Below are 14,888 nucleotides of genomic sequence, written 5' to 3'. Positions count from 1 at the left end.
TTCCATCCTTCCCATGCACTAGTACTGCCCTTCTAAGTTATATAGATACTGTCAATAAAGCTAGAGACAATGGCAAACTAGTGTCTTCCTTATTTCTAGACTTGTCTAAAGCCTCCGACACAGTTTGTCACAGCAAACTTTTACTTCAAATGTCCTTACTAGGTCTCTCTCAGCTCACCCTTCTATGGTTCAGAAGCTACTTGTCCAATAAGTATAAGTCAGTAAAAGGGCACTCTATGCTCTCTCCTTACCTCCCAGTCACCACTGGTATACCACAAGTTTCTATCCTTGGTCCCCTCCTCTTTAACATTTTCACCAACACCTTCTATACATCTATACAACAGGCCAGCCTAATACAATACACAGATGATTCTACTCTCATTTGCACATCTGACAACATGGCTCACCTCAAAAAAATGAAACATGGTTTCATATCTCATTACAATTGCCACTACTTATCTCCTCCCCATCTTCTTTATGGCACTCCCATCCTTACTAACCTCCAGGCTTCACAAAAAATAAAACTTGAACAGTGCAATAACAACGTTTCTACATTTGCAGCAAATACCCCATTCAGAACCTATCACTTTTTAGTGTATAGCACTAAAAAGACTAAATTTGTTAGAACTGCCTCATCAACTAACATATACATAGCTTCTTACCACCTAGAAAATATCCAGCATCCATCTGCCTGTCCAGCACTAAAAAACATTCTACTCTGATATGTTTACATTTGAGCACTGTGATCCAGTGACCAAAACTCCTGTCTACAAGCCAATAAAATCTGCTGGGCATTATCTGTGTGCATATGAGGTTGCTAAGGTCTGGGACTCCTGACCTGTATCCATCAGGTGAATACTCTCCCTCCCATCTTTCAAACCCACTCTGAAAGACTACTTAGCTAAAATCTGGCTCTGTTCTTGTTCACAACCAGGATAAACTATATACCTACATGTGAACAAGAACCTTTACATTCCTTATGCCTCCTGACCTTCCCTTCTTCACTTACTTTCCAACTTCTATCAAACTCTCTTCCCTTTCTGTCTAAATATACCATAAGCCCGTTTTTCCATCACTTCATATTCCAATTCCTGTTTATATTAGACTAACTTATCTTTAATTTCTATATTTCTATGCAAACTGTCTAAAATGTCTATAACATTAAATGATTGTCACATAACGTGTATTGATTTTTAACCAATGTTTTATATTATCACAAATTTGTTATAATTATTTGAACTGGAGATGTTTTTGTTTTATTTTTGAAGAATGTAAAATTATTGTTCTTAAAATGTTTTGCAATATTTTGGACCTTTTCTCTGTCTGGACCTCCACTGAAAATGGGTTTCTACCCAGTCAGACTTTCCCATTAATCAAATGTCAATAAATAAATAAATACATACATAAGTAAATAAATATGGTTTAATCTCTATCTCAGGCAGCAATGGGCTTCCCCCCTATAAATCAGGTTATACAGTCTACTGACTGTAGGGCACTGCGATTTTTAAACTGCATCAGTTGTTTTCTGATCCTCTGACTAAGTTACACTGAACCAGATTTCATTTCCTAAGCAAGGTAGCTAATGAATATTATTCCTTCACCCATATCATATTTCTTCATAAATACATCCTCTGATCTTTATGTCAGCTACCAGAGTCTGGGCAACCTCTGGCTTATAAATGGTGTTTCACTTCTAATTTATTTAATTAATAATTGTGCAAAATGTTATAATGTTGCTACTGTGAGCTAATCACCTGCATCCACTTCAAGTTCCATTTTATAATTAATGTTTTTCCAACAGACGGTGAGCATGCTCAACATTCCTAAAAATACACTTAATTTAGCAGAAATCATAAAGACCCTTTACTTCCACATAATGCTTATAAACACAATGAAACTGCATTTTAAGCACTAGAGCTGAGTATTTCTCAAATTAATCACAAGTAAGTTTGATTGTATTCTTGTACTCTGGTTCTCAAAACTGTACAAAAGGAATGCTACATGTAGAAGAAAAGGTATTGGTGAGGATAGCTTTAACATTATCTGGCACGTTGCTGGAAAGTGTCTTCATTCATTCCTTTGGCATTTTGTTTCCATAGATGTTACAGTCTGTGATTAAAATAACCTTTCTTGTCCTTCAAAAGAGAATGTAAGGTCGCTGATTGACTGATCAGGTTCAAGGTAAAAATTCTTGAATATAAAGAACAAATGGCTAGAACATCTCTCCCATTCACTTAGAACTCTAATTTGTGTATATCTTTATTCCCCTAAGGCTACATTTTCACTCATTTTCCCCTAAATAGGCCACAAGAAGCATTTACTCTTTAGGGGATACAGTTTTTGCTGTTTCTGTGTGCATCCTTCAAATATTAGTGTAATACTTGCAATTTAAGTTCACCTGGAAATAACGTTTTAAAATCCACTTGCTCATGCTTCAGTCTGATGTGAATTTGTTTTCACTAAAACTAAACATAGAATTTAATCTGATTGAGTCATGTGCATATATAAACAGTAGTCATGGGCTGGTCCATTTTGAAAATGTTAAACATCTCAGGAATGTTTCTGCCATGTGATTATTGAAACACATTTCTGCAAGCTTCATTAAAAGCAGGATCATAAAATAATCTGCAATATTATGATTTTTTTCCTCAAAGAGGTAGGTGCTAAAGCAGCCAACATTTTTGTCTGTCAAAATACTGTTTGTCACATAATGTAGCATTACCGTAGCATGTGGTGCAATGATAGTAACACCACATTAGTAATGTTAGAAATGGCTAGCAAGCTGTGCTTTATTAAAGCGTTTCATATGTCCTCTTTTCTGTAAATGGATGAATTATTGTTCGCAGCTGCAAATCTTTTTCTATAATTTTGTTTAGTTTGAATTTACCAGTTTTGTTCAGACATTTTCACTTTGAAATAAATTAAATGAAAAAATTAGAATATCATAAATTGAAGCATGTATTTGGTATCAGGGTACAGGGATGTACCCAGGACTTTTGGAATTGTTCACCAACTTCCAGAAAGTAGCCCCACTCCTATATAACTGTGTCCCAAAGTTTAGAAAAGGCATTCTGATAACAAATATACTTAAAATATATCACCATATATAATAAAAGGTAGCATGTCATTACACAAAATAAATACATGATTTGATTTCTAAAATGTATACACACTGAAATACATGGTATATATTTGACTTCATCCATGAATGAGTGTCAGAAGTCTGTACCGTTGTCACAAAATAAAATATGGAAATCAACAAACACCCTAATACCAACAAATATTAGGATACAGTACTGTAGTATAAAATCATCTTGCTATCATTTGAAACATTCAGAATTTCAGTTTATAATAAATACATGAGGCGAAATAGGCAGTTTACCTTAGAAATGTTGAACAGAAGATAGCAGTCTTTTACAAAGACAAAATTATAATCTTTGTAGGTGTTTTTAATGAAAGAACCACATTTATAGAAACATAGTACTCATGACTTTTCTGGTTAGAATGCATGTTTATGCATGAGGCATTTATTGATGGTGTTCTTCAGACAATATAGTCGGATATTTCATCAGGTAATCCCTAGCTATATAAGACTGCTCTCTATGGATATATATGATACCTTCTTAAGTTTATTTTACTCTAAATGGAGGTGCATAGATTTATGGATTATAGTGGGTCTACCAATTTATTTATCCTAATCTGTTTTCTCTTGACTACTAAACTTTTGGATTAGCTCAGATAACAGTTTACCCCTGTTTGAGAACATATGACTGATAAAATAGTTTTTTTTCTGATCTGCCAGTTCAACCTGCAGCAAATGAATACTTGCTATTTTGGTGAAAATTTGTTTTATCAAAACTCCTTATTGATTGAGACATCCACCTTTTGCAGGGTTGTTGCACCTTTGGAACAAAATGTTTTGGAGAGTTCTCCCTCTAAACTGCCAAGTGGGGGGCTTCAACTACTCAGGCCCTTTCCTTAGTTCACTTAAGGTCTATGTTCACTTACACAGAACTCTGCAACACTTCCACAGTGTTTCAACTGCATCCAATGGGGTTCACCAACTTATTCATCTTACTGAGTCTTCTCTGGATTAATAAACTTTTAGATTAACTCAGATAACAGTTCACCCATGTATGACAACAGCTAACCAGTAAAATAGATCTATCTGATCTTCTCTATGGACCAACAGCAAATGAATACATATTGTTTCAGTAAAAAGTAGTTTTATCAAAAGTCCTTATTGATTAGAATCAATCAATAAGGATTGTGACTTCTGCCTTTTTCATGGTTGTTGCACCCTTGGAGCAAGATATTTTGGAGGGTGCACTGTAAACTGCCAGCTAGGGAGGCTTCACCCCTCAGACCCTTTCCTCAGTTCACTATCTTTTTTCTTCACTTACAGAGAATACTGCAACACTTTTCCAGTTCCAACTGCATCCAGAGCCATCCAAACTAAGATAAGAATATTTTCTTGATTAACTGCACTTGAAACTGCTTTATACAGTGATCACTACTGTGTTTGAGAAATGTTAAAGCATTTATTTAATTTTGTAGCAAAAATAGTTATTTCATATTTTGTTGGCTTTTCTAGTCTGTCTGCCTCCAACTCTCTGTCAGAAGGGAGACTTAGTCAGGGAATTAGTTGTTCAGTAGTTGCTTGTTGTTTAATATGCACTTGAGACCTGTTTTTGCTGTGCTTTTACTTTAAGAAATTCCAGTATCAGACATCTTATGGCAGCAGGTGTTTACCTGGTCTCTCTGAGTTGGGAAGCACTACAGGAAGCTCAAAGTGTGGTTAATTACTGGGTAGATGGTATAGGAGTCAGCTTTAAACTTTTTTTTCTCTGTGTGAAGTTGCCCATCAGACAGCAGCAGTCAGCAGTGCCTTGTGTAGTAGCAAACACCTAGACATTAAAATTTACTTCTCAATATAGGATCTGAAACCTGTTAAACAGTGTGTCATTGTGTGGAAATAAGCTTAGATCAGCTAGTATATGCATCAAATAGCACTACCATATCCTAATACTTTTGTCAATTGGAGACTCCATTGTGCAACACATAGGTGACACATGGTCTGCACCTTCAGTGAAATTAGATGAGCCTATTATAAGCTCAACACAGTATATCTATAAAAAGCAGACAGCACTTAGCAGAAGCACAGGCTGTACCATGCATCTTTACATGAATAACCTTCTTTTTAGGTTAACGCAAGTCTATGAGTGTGGCTGTCAGTTTGGGGCAATTGTTACTATTAGGAAGGTAAAACTTCAATATTTTAAGTTGTACATAGTTGTGTGTGTTAATTTTAAGTTAATAGGTCTTGGGGTGTATTGGGATATATTTGATTTTTTTCCTTTGGTTCAGGGCTTTCAATAAAACAAAAAAAATGTTTTGTAAGATGTGACATAGGCTCAAATGGATATGACATGAAATAACTATATAATAGGTCAACCTGCCAAACATTAGTGTGTGCATGCAACAAAAAAGTTGGAACTAGATACTTAACAAAAAACTGTTGCAAATAAAAAGTGAAAATAATAACGTTTTAACATAATGAGCCTTTCCGTATTATCTTTAAATGTTAATAGCCTCACAGATATAGACAACAAAAAAAGAGTAGTGAATTATATTAAAAAATGTAGAATACATATAGTTATGCTACAGGAGACACATTTGGAAAGAAATGAATATGTGGATTTAGGTTCATAGGTTCATAAGTAGGTACTAGGCTATCGGCCCAAGGGCCTAAGTAAGCCTAGCCAACAAGGTTGCCTGGCTTACGCTACCCAAGAAAGTTGATAAAGAAAGGTTTTTAGAATTGTTATACAGCAGAATAACTAGAGCAAAGGAAAGAGGAGTATTTAAATTAATTGTAAGAGGAGCTCCAATAGTAATAGAAGAGGATAAAAAATATAATAGCGGTAGATATGTAGTGCTAAGGGGCTACTAGCAAGGGAGGAGGATTACACTGGCATATATTTATATTCCACTTAAAATGGCTGTAATTAAGCTTAAGAAAATTCTGGGAGAAATAATTATTTTACAGCAGGGAATATTACTTATAGGCAGGGAATGGAATTTGATTTGCAGCAGGGAAGATGTATCTGGGGGGCCCAGATGGGGAAATATAACAAAGGAGGGTAGAATTTTGAAGAAATTTATGAACATTTTGGGCATGGAAGATGTGAATTCAGTAGTAGGAGTTCTGAGTGAATTTACATATTATTCTCCAAGATACAAAAGCTGGGCTAGGCTAGACAGAACGTATATTTCACAGGAATGTGTGCATTTAATTGAACGTTTTGATGCGCATCCAATAACTATTTCAGATCATGCACCAGTAATAACTAAAACATGCAGGGTAATGAAATAAAAATGAAACACTGTCAATTTCCCACCTATCTGTTGAAAAGAGAGGAATTTAAAGAGTGGGTAGTGGAAATTATTCTGAAGCTATTACAGAAGACAAAAATTTCTTCTGAAAATATAGCTAGGGAGTGGGAAAAAATTTTATTAAAGTTTAAAAATAGGAGGAAATAGAAAGGGAGATATGGTTAAGAAGCAACATGAATTATTTAGAGGGACTGACAGATTTTAAAGTATTGCAGAATAGGGAGAATCTCACAGAACAAGAAAATGAGCAATTGCAGAGTGCTAAGCAGAATATAAAGGATTACCCTGATAATACGCATGAGTTTAGAAAGATTGCTGTTAACTATTCTTGATAATAATACCAGAACACAAAAACTTTTAGTGCAATGACTCAGGCAACAGAAAGTCGAAACCATTGTCACCAAGCTTATGGAGCCTATGACAAGGAAGATAACAAGAGGTCCTGTAGAGATACTAGAAATATTTTGGAAATTTTATGAAAGTCTGTATAAAGCAGAGAAATATGGAGATCAAGAAAAGGTACAAATGGAAATGTTTATGGAAGAATTAAATATGTAAGGTTAGAGGTAGATGAGGCTCAATTTCTAATAGTTAGGACAGGAGGAAATGAGATAGAAATGGTGATCTATAACCAACTGACACATAAGTCCCCAGGAATAGATGGTATTTCTGTAGAAATTTGGAAGCTAGGAGGGAAAAAAATGATAAAGCTCTGGATGATTTTGTTTAACAGTATTTTAAGAGGAGGAGAAGCACCAACTTCCTAAAAGCAAGTGGTGGTGGCTGTAATACATAAAGAGGGTAAAGACCCATCAGATCCAACTTCATACAGGCCTATTTCAATGCTAAACCATGATTATAAAGTGTTTATGTCTATAATGGCTAAAAGAATGGCAAAGGTGGTGCCAAAATTGATAGACTTGGATCAAGGTGGTTATCTGGAGAGGAGGCAAACATTTGACAACATTAACAGAACATTGGTATCCAGAGGGAAGCTGAATGCAAGGAAATACCACTGTTGTTGGTGGGTCTTGATGTCGAGACAGCATTTGACATAGTAAGCTGGGAGGTTATCACCAGGATAATGGAAAACTTTGCATTCCCTGATAAAATTATAAGGCTGATTAGGGGGTTATATGAGGAATTGGAGGTGAAAATTAAAGTGGGTGAGTTCCTCTTGGATAATTTCTGTTTGAGCAGAGGAAGGGGTGTCCTCTTTCCACTTTGTTAGTTGCACTATATTTAGAACCATTGGCAAAGAAAATAAGAGACTCAAAAATTCAAGGATATAATTGGCATGATAGTCAAGAAAAGCTGGCTTTATTTGCAAATGATGTTATTTTATACCTGATAACACCAGAAAAGGACATTTCAGTGTTATGGAACATTTTGAGGCAGTTTGAAATCTTTTTAAGATACAAAATTAATGAAGCTAAAACAAAGGCAATAGCTGTAAATTATGTACCCACACATGAATCAGTTTAGCAATATCCATATTTATGGGGACATGATAAAATAAAGTACCTAGGAGTATGGATTTAAAAGGATTCTGGTCTGGTAGCTAAGGACATGTGGGAAGAGACAAAAAAGATAATACAAAAACTGAGAAATTGTAAGCTTTGTTATATGGATATGAATAGCAAGATAAAAGCAGTTAAATTATTTTTAGTCCCTTCAGTTTTATACACAGGTCATGCATATTTTTATCAACTAGAGGAGAAGTTGTGGATAGCAATTAATAAAGATCTGAAGGATTTTACCTGGGAAAGGAAGACAGCAAGAGTAAAAAAGGATAAGCTGATGCTTCCATTAGAACAACGTGCTTTGGGATTACCTGATTTGAATGGGTATTTCAGAGCTACACAGTTAAGACTGCTATACACAGCACAAGAAGAAACCTCTAATTCAGAGTGGAAAGGGATGATGCTGAATCAGGGGGAAGCTCCAGAAAAAAAGGAGAGACTGGGATTTTGAAAGCAGATCCTTATGGAGAATAACAATGACCATGCAGACTATTATAAAGTATTATAAAGTAACAGAAAGTATTTTAAGAACTAAGCCAACACAGGAATGGAGAAAGGATATTCTGCCAATAGGGATGACTGCAATTAGAAATACAAACAATAGGCAAGAGGAGACTGGAATTTATTGGAGACAACTGGTAAAAGAACCAATACATTGGGGGCAAATAAATAGAGAGGGAAAGGTAATAGAATTGTAAGAGGCCAAGAATTTATTTGGATTGCAGCATAGAGATTGCCTTCCCTATCAAGGACTGACATCAGATTATAGGCAAAGAGAAAGAAATAGGGGGAACCTAAACAAAATACCAGCACTGGTAGAGTTTTTAGTAGAATCTAAAACAGAAGCTTCTGTTAAAAAAGTAATACTTATTGGATCATACAAATATTTCATGATAACTATAAGAATCAATCAGAGTAGGTTAGAAAGGATTGGGAGGAGAGTTTGGATAAGCAATTCACAAAGAAACAATGAGGAGATATATGTTTGTCTCCCAAATATACAACAAAATCTAGGAGATTTAGAATCTTTGCTTGGAAGTATTTACACAGGTATTTTTATACCCCAAGTAGACTCCAAATAGTTTTTCCTCAGGTGGACAGCAAATGTTGGAGGTGTGATGCAGAAAAAAGAGGTAACTGGGAACATATTTTCTGGGAGTGTAATGAGTTGCCAGATTTTAAAGATTCTCTGCAGACTGCTCTGTCAGAGGTACTGGGTGAGCAAACTGATGTAACTAAGTAAATAATTTTTTGAGCTAAAATGTCTGGAATCGGAATTGTCCAGACATAGCAAGGCCTTGCTGAGTCTAATTATGGTGGCTACAAAAAAAGCAATTACTTGAAAATGTAAATCAAAGTCTAAACCATCTTCACTAGAAGTAGTGAATATTGTAAAAGAGATAAACAGCTGTAACTGGGATCTTTAAAATAAGGGTAGGAGCAAATTACACAGGAAACATTGGAATTGTGGGAACAACACATACAGAGGAGGAACAAAGTTTAAAAGAAGGCAGGATTTGAATGAGCTATGTAACATCTGACTGACAATGACTGGATAGATTATAAGTGATGTATACTGTTTGCAACTACAATAATGTCAACCTGGTTTGTGATGTATAATGTTTCCAACTAAAATTATTTCAATATGGTTTGTTTTCATTTATATAAATGTATGATTGCTTATGTCATACCTGATAATTTAATGAAGATGTTTCTTGCTTAAAAAACTGTAGATCTACAGTTATAGACATGATGCTTTAGCTGGTCTGTGTATTTTTGCAAGCAATGTCATTACTCAGCATGCAGAACTTTTGTAGGAAAGCACAGAATCACAGGCCCAAGCAGTACCAAGGACTGTACAAATTTATGGTTCATAGGTGAATACTAGATTAACTGTGTTGAAAGCCTTTTTAAGCATAGTAAATAATTTGATGTCAGAATCAAACCCTGTACCTTATGTTTCTGAGGTGAAGACCTTAACTATTATGCCAAACCTATCCCCTTTTGGGTGTCTTGCTCATGAATACTAAATGTGGGCACAACAACTGGATGCTGACAGTATGTTCTGACATTGCTGCACTCCAGCAGGTGTTTTAAGACTGTGCAGGGAAGTTCCTGTTTGAATCACTACTGTTCATGAACTGGTGCAGCTCCAGTCTAACATCTTGCAGAAGCAGTCTTTGCTTTGCATCCCATAAAGGACAATTGCTTGTGGTGCATCAGGAGCTCCATCATAGACATCCATGCCAGCTAATATGTTGCACACATTCTTATCATGCCAGTTTGACAGTCGACCATCATCTGTATGCAGTCTGTCACCTATCTTATAGGTATTGCTGCTGATGCCAGCCCTTTCATAAGCTGAAGGGCATCGCCCCCTTATATTTTTTCCTGCCCAAAGGACATTCAGTGGATGTGGCAATAATAGGGTACAGGCCACTGAAGAGTGTGTAGGTGCTTTAAGTGTGATAACAAGCAGCACTACTGTGGCATGTGAGCACGTAGAGATGTCAGGGTTTACACTCAAGTGTTATACATCTGTCATTAGCCCATGATTTGTGTCTAGCTATTACCTGGGATATAATGACATAGCAATCCATATCCCTTGTATTATGTTTACATATGTAATCAGAAAAGCTTAATGATTTTTTTTTATTACATTCTTTATAATATGTTAAAATATGTTAATTATTATATATAACTATAGAAAGAGAGATCATCTGAATGTCTGATGGGTTCACACATCAAGCATCTGTTGGACATGGTGATGGAACAGATGACCCACTGTTATCTCTGTGTGGTTACATGGGATCATCACTCAGAGGGTAGGGAGCAGGTGCACTTTTTGTAATGGGTTATCTAGTATGCAACAAGCAGAAAAGATATGACATTTCTATGTATATTGCAAGGTTCCACCAGAATCATCAAAATGCCATTTTTCAGATTTGTGAGCACACATTCAATAAATATTTTAACTCCTCTGATGGGTACAGCTGTATGCTACCTACTTTGGTGTCGGAGGTGGCTGGATAGATGTGAGCAGCCATGGTTCAAGGGGTAAATTAATTTTGAGATGACCATGGTGATAAGTTCAATGTGGAGAATACTGGAATGCCAGATAGTGGTGTCATGGCTTCCTCCAGGATTTCAAATAGACAAATCAATAATACAGTCAGTATAGTCACATAGCACTTATAATTGATGGAATGACAGGTGTGGATATTGACATATGAAGACATCATCAGTGGCATATTCCACATTCCAATGTATGTAGAATCCACAATGCTACGTATACCTGACAGATGACATATACTCTATAATCCCTACATCATTGATGTACATTCCTCCTGCATTCATGCAGTATGGATAATATGTCACTGCATGGGATAGTATATGCTACAGAAAATGGCTAAGGATACAGATTGAGGGTGCCAACAGTATCCTGCAGTATCTTCAGTGGGTGACTGGAATATTCCACTGGAAATGACAGTCAGTGCTATGATTGTCTGTGTTTTCAGAGGTAGTGGTTGACCACTAGCAGCACATGCCTCCATGTTCATACAGAAATTACACAGCATATTGAGTGTGTGCATCCATATGTCAAAGAACTAGCTGCTCTTAATGACAAAATGATCTGTACAAGACTCTGACCCTGGGACATCCCTTTGCTCCTTGTCAGGGGGTGGTGGGTATGTGACAGATACTGCCACTCTTACTGCTGTGATATTGCAAATGATAAACAATCTATTTTCCAAATTTATTCATATTGCACATTGTTCTGACTAGATTTAAAGTTGCCTCTATTTGCTACCTATGCTGTATTTGCATATAGATGATGAATTTTATGAATTGTTTCCTGTGACTTTGGCTATATACCATAATTTATCTGCACAGGTGGATATCAGTACAGTACACATTTTGGACTACTGTTTAGATGTTAGCTGCATATGTGTCTATGAATTGTGAATAATTGTTGAGATTTGCTTTCTACTTTGTATCAATGACTTTGTATCATCATTCACTATGTTTATGAACACCTCCCTATAGCTTTAATTGTTTTATATTGTACTTGCCCTGACTCTCAGAATGATCAAATCACTTAACGCAGTCCCTCAGAATTTACATCAGCTTTATACTATAGACAAGATCCATCACTTCTTCTGCAATGCTTAACCCTGAAGAAAGTTTCTAGTCCATCCTACATGGCAGTCAACAAATATTGTACCTCAAAGATATTAAATAAATAAGTCCTTTGGTTAAAAATGTAAATGATTGTTTTAAGATATGGCTCACTAGAAATGCGCTGGAAGACTAGTGCATCCCCTTGTCCCTTTATCCACACAAACATTCCCACTTGGCTTAATATTCCTCTGTTGGCAGTGAAGGGTAATGTTGGCGATGTTGCACTGTTAAGGTGCTGTGCTTGGAAGGAGGTGGACTTTAATGGTCCCATGGATCTGCTCATAATGAGCAGAAGTTCCGAGGTTTACTAATGAATTGAAGCAGTAAATTGTGTAGAAACATGATTATTGACACCACAACTGCAAAAAATGAAAAGAGAAAGCAGATACAAATCGTACGCAAAATACAAAAGATGAACTTTCCTTCAAAAAAGGCAACAAGTCAATTCATAAGTTTTGTACGTCATCCTTTCCTCTTTGTCCCATTACAATAAAGTATACTTATTCTGAATCAAGCACAATGTTATAAAAACAATTCTTCATTTAATACTTTTAATAGCGTTACCTATATCTCCTTCACTTTGCCACCTCAGTCTACCAAAAGCACTAGCAAATAACCTTGAACAGTTGCCGGGGTTCCCTATTAAAATCTCGAAGGTCCACTTACCAGAATATGGAAACGTCGACACATATATGTCAAACCACGAAAACACCGATCGTCCTAAAGTGCAAAATCTGAAATGTCAAATCATCATGGTTGGCCCTTCTGCGGTATAGCTCCATAAGGTAAGTGTGCGATAGTTATGGACCTTAGGGTTAGGGTGCAGGTTAAGGTAAGTGCATAGATAGTAATGTATGTAAGGTTTAGTGTAGGGTTCGAAGTAGGGTTTTGTTAAGTGTATGTGTGTGGGTTATTTATTTTGTTTGGGTATAGCTCCATAAGGTAAGTGTGCGATAGTTACGGACCTTAGGGTTAGGTTGCAGGTTAAGGTAAGTGCATAGATAGTAATGTATGTAAGGTTTAGTGTAGGGTTAGAAGTAGGGTTTTGGTTAGTGTATGTATGTATGTGGTTTATTTATTTTGTTTGGGTAAGCAGTATGTAGCGCGTGGTGGGGTTAGGCAACTATGATGGTTCGAGATTTTGAATTTCGGGGTTTAGGGCATTCGGTGTATTCGTGGTTCACGTAATAGGTGTCAATAATTACGTATTCGCTGAATAGGTCTTTCACGGTTTTAATATAGACCCATTGCTGCTACTTTATCCAGCAAATATAACATCAAACTTCCCATATGTAATATCTGATATATATAAAATAGTAGGTAATAACTCAGTACTCTGTTCTACCTAGACCTATAAAGACCGTCACTGCCACCTAGATATATTTTATTGCCTTCCATTCCTATCACACCTTCACCATGCACCTGCATTGTTTATCTCCCCAAAAATGTATCAAGTGGTAATCCAGCGCCATTAGTCTAGGAGGATAAAGCTCTGACAGTGGTATAGACAGAGCTGTAACAGTAGCACAGACAGTCAGAGTTTAATTAGAAGTGTGGCTGATTGCTGGAGCTAGCAGGGGGAAGGGAGTAGCAATATGGCATTGTCTGCTCACCTCTCTTTGGAGCAGGGGTATAATGTGCCGGTGGGGTGTCAGCCATTTTGATAGACTCAGTGAAGCCTGGAGCTCTGAGTGGCAGACAGGCTGTGCATGCGGATGGGCCTCTTTGCAAATACCAGATTAGTATCCATTGTGTCTTACAATCAGATGATCTTTTCATTTTATAGATGTGCAACACAGTTGTTTGTTCTAGTCATCTCTTAGAAAAGCAACATTCATTAACACAGCTAGCTGATGTATTAGATAATTTCTTGTTGCTGGAAAACAGTATTTAACTTTTATTTAGAAAATATCTTGAATACTTGCCGAGACTTGTATCAGTGATACCAGCATTTCACTGCTAAAAAATTGTAAATATGTTAACGGCAGTCTTGCTGTTATATATGTTCAATCTCAGATCTTGTGGGTTAGTTAGTAATTATTTATACCTGTTTGAGCCACTAAGAAGTAGCATATTAGAGGACAAGATTGGTGTTTTTGGTTCTGGGCATACCACTGAAAAAGAGTCCTGTTAATTACTGACAATTTGAAACTTTTAATCATTTAGCCCTACTAATGTAACACTTCATACTTGTTAGTCATATGTTAAGGTTTTCAGCATTTATGGAGAAATGTAATGCTTCTCATTTAAAAGATGTACAGGAAGGATTCTTAAAACAATGTACTGGGTATTGCGTGTAAACATTAAGAACAGAATTAAATTAAGAAAATGCAAAAAAGATATGTATTTATTTCAAGATTAGAAAATAAAAAAATAAGTGGTACAGGTTGGGAAGATTTTGCTACAGTTATTTCACTTGTCATAAATTTAATATCAATTCTTGCTAAAATTATTGATATTAAGGAAATCAAAAGTAATATTTGGCATGGAAGGATAATGTTCAGTAAGAATGTTACTGGTCTTATTGAGATTATTAATCCAGATTCTCTTGACACTTAAGACCTGGGAAAAATATATACTTAATGATAGCAAGCAAGATGTTAAGAAATTTGTTAGACTGGTTTAACAAAATAATAAAGGGGTTGCTATGAAAATGGTGGAGATAAAGAAAGAAAACAGTGTGATGAAGTCCTGAACTGAGCTATTTGCAAGAGATTATCAATTTATTTTAAATTAAGTTTATTAAACAGCAACTTAACCAATCCTGGTCCTGTACATGCTCATCAC

Source organism: Protopterus annectens, chromosome 1.part2 (genome assembly GCF_019279795.1).
Source record: "Protopterus annectens isolate FY-2018-M chromosome 1.part2, PAN1.0, whole genome shotgun sequence".
In the NCBI taxonomy this organism is placed as follows: Eukaryota; Metazoa; Chordata; order Ceratodontiformes; family Protopteridae; genus Protopterus; species Protopterus annectens.
Note: the sequence above shows the minus strand (reverse complement) of the source record.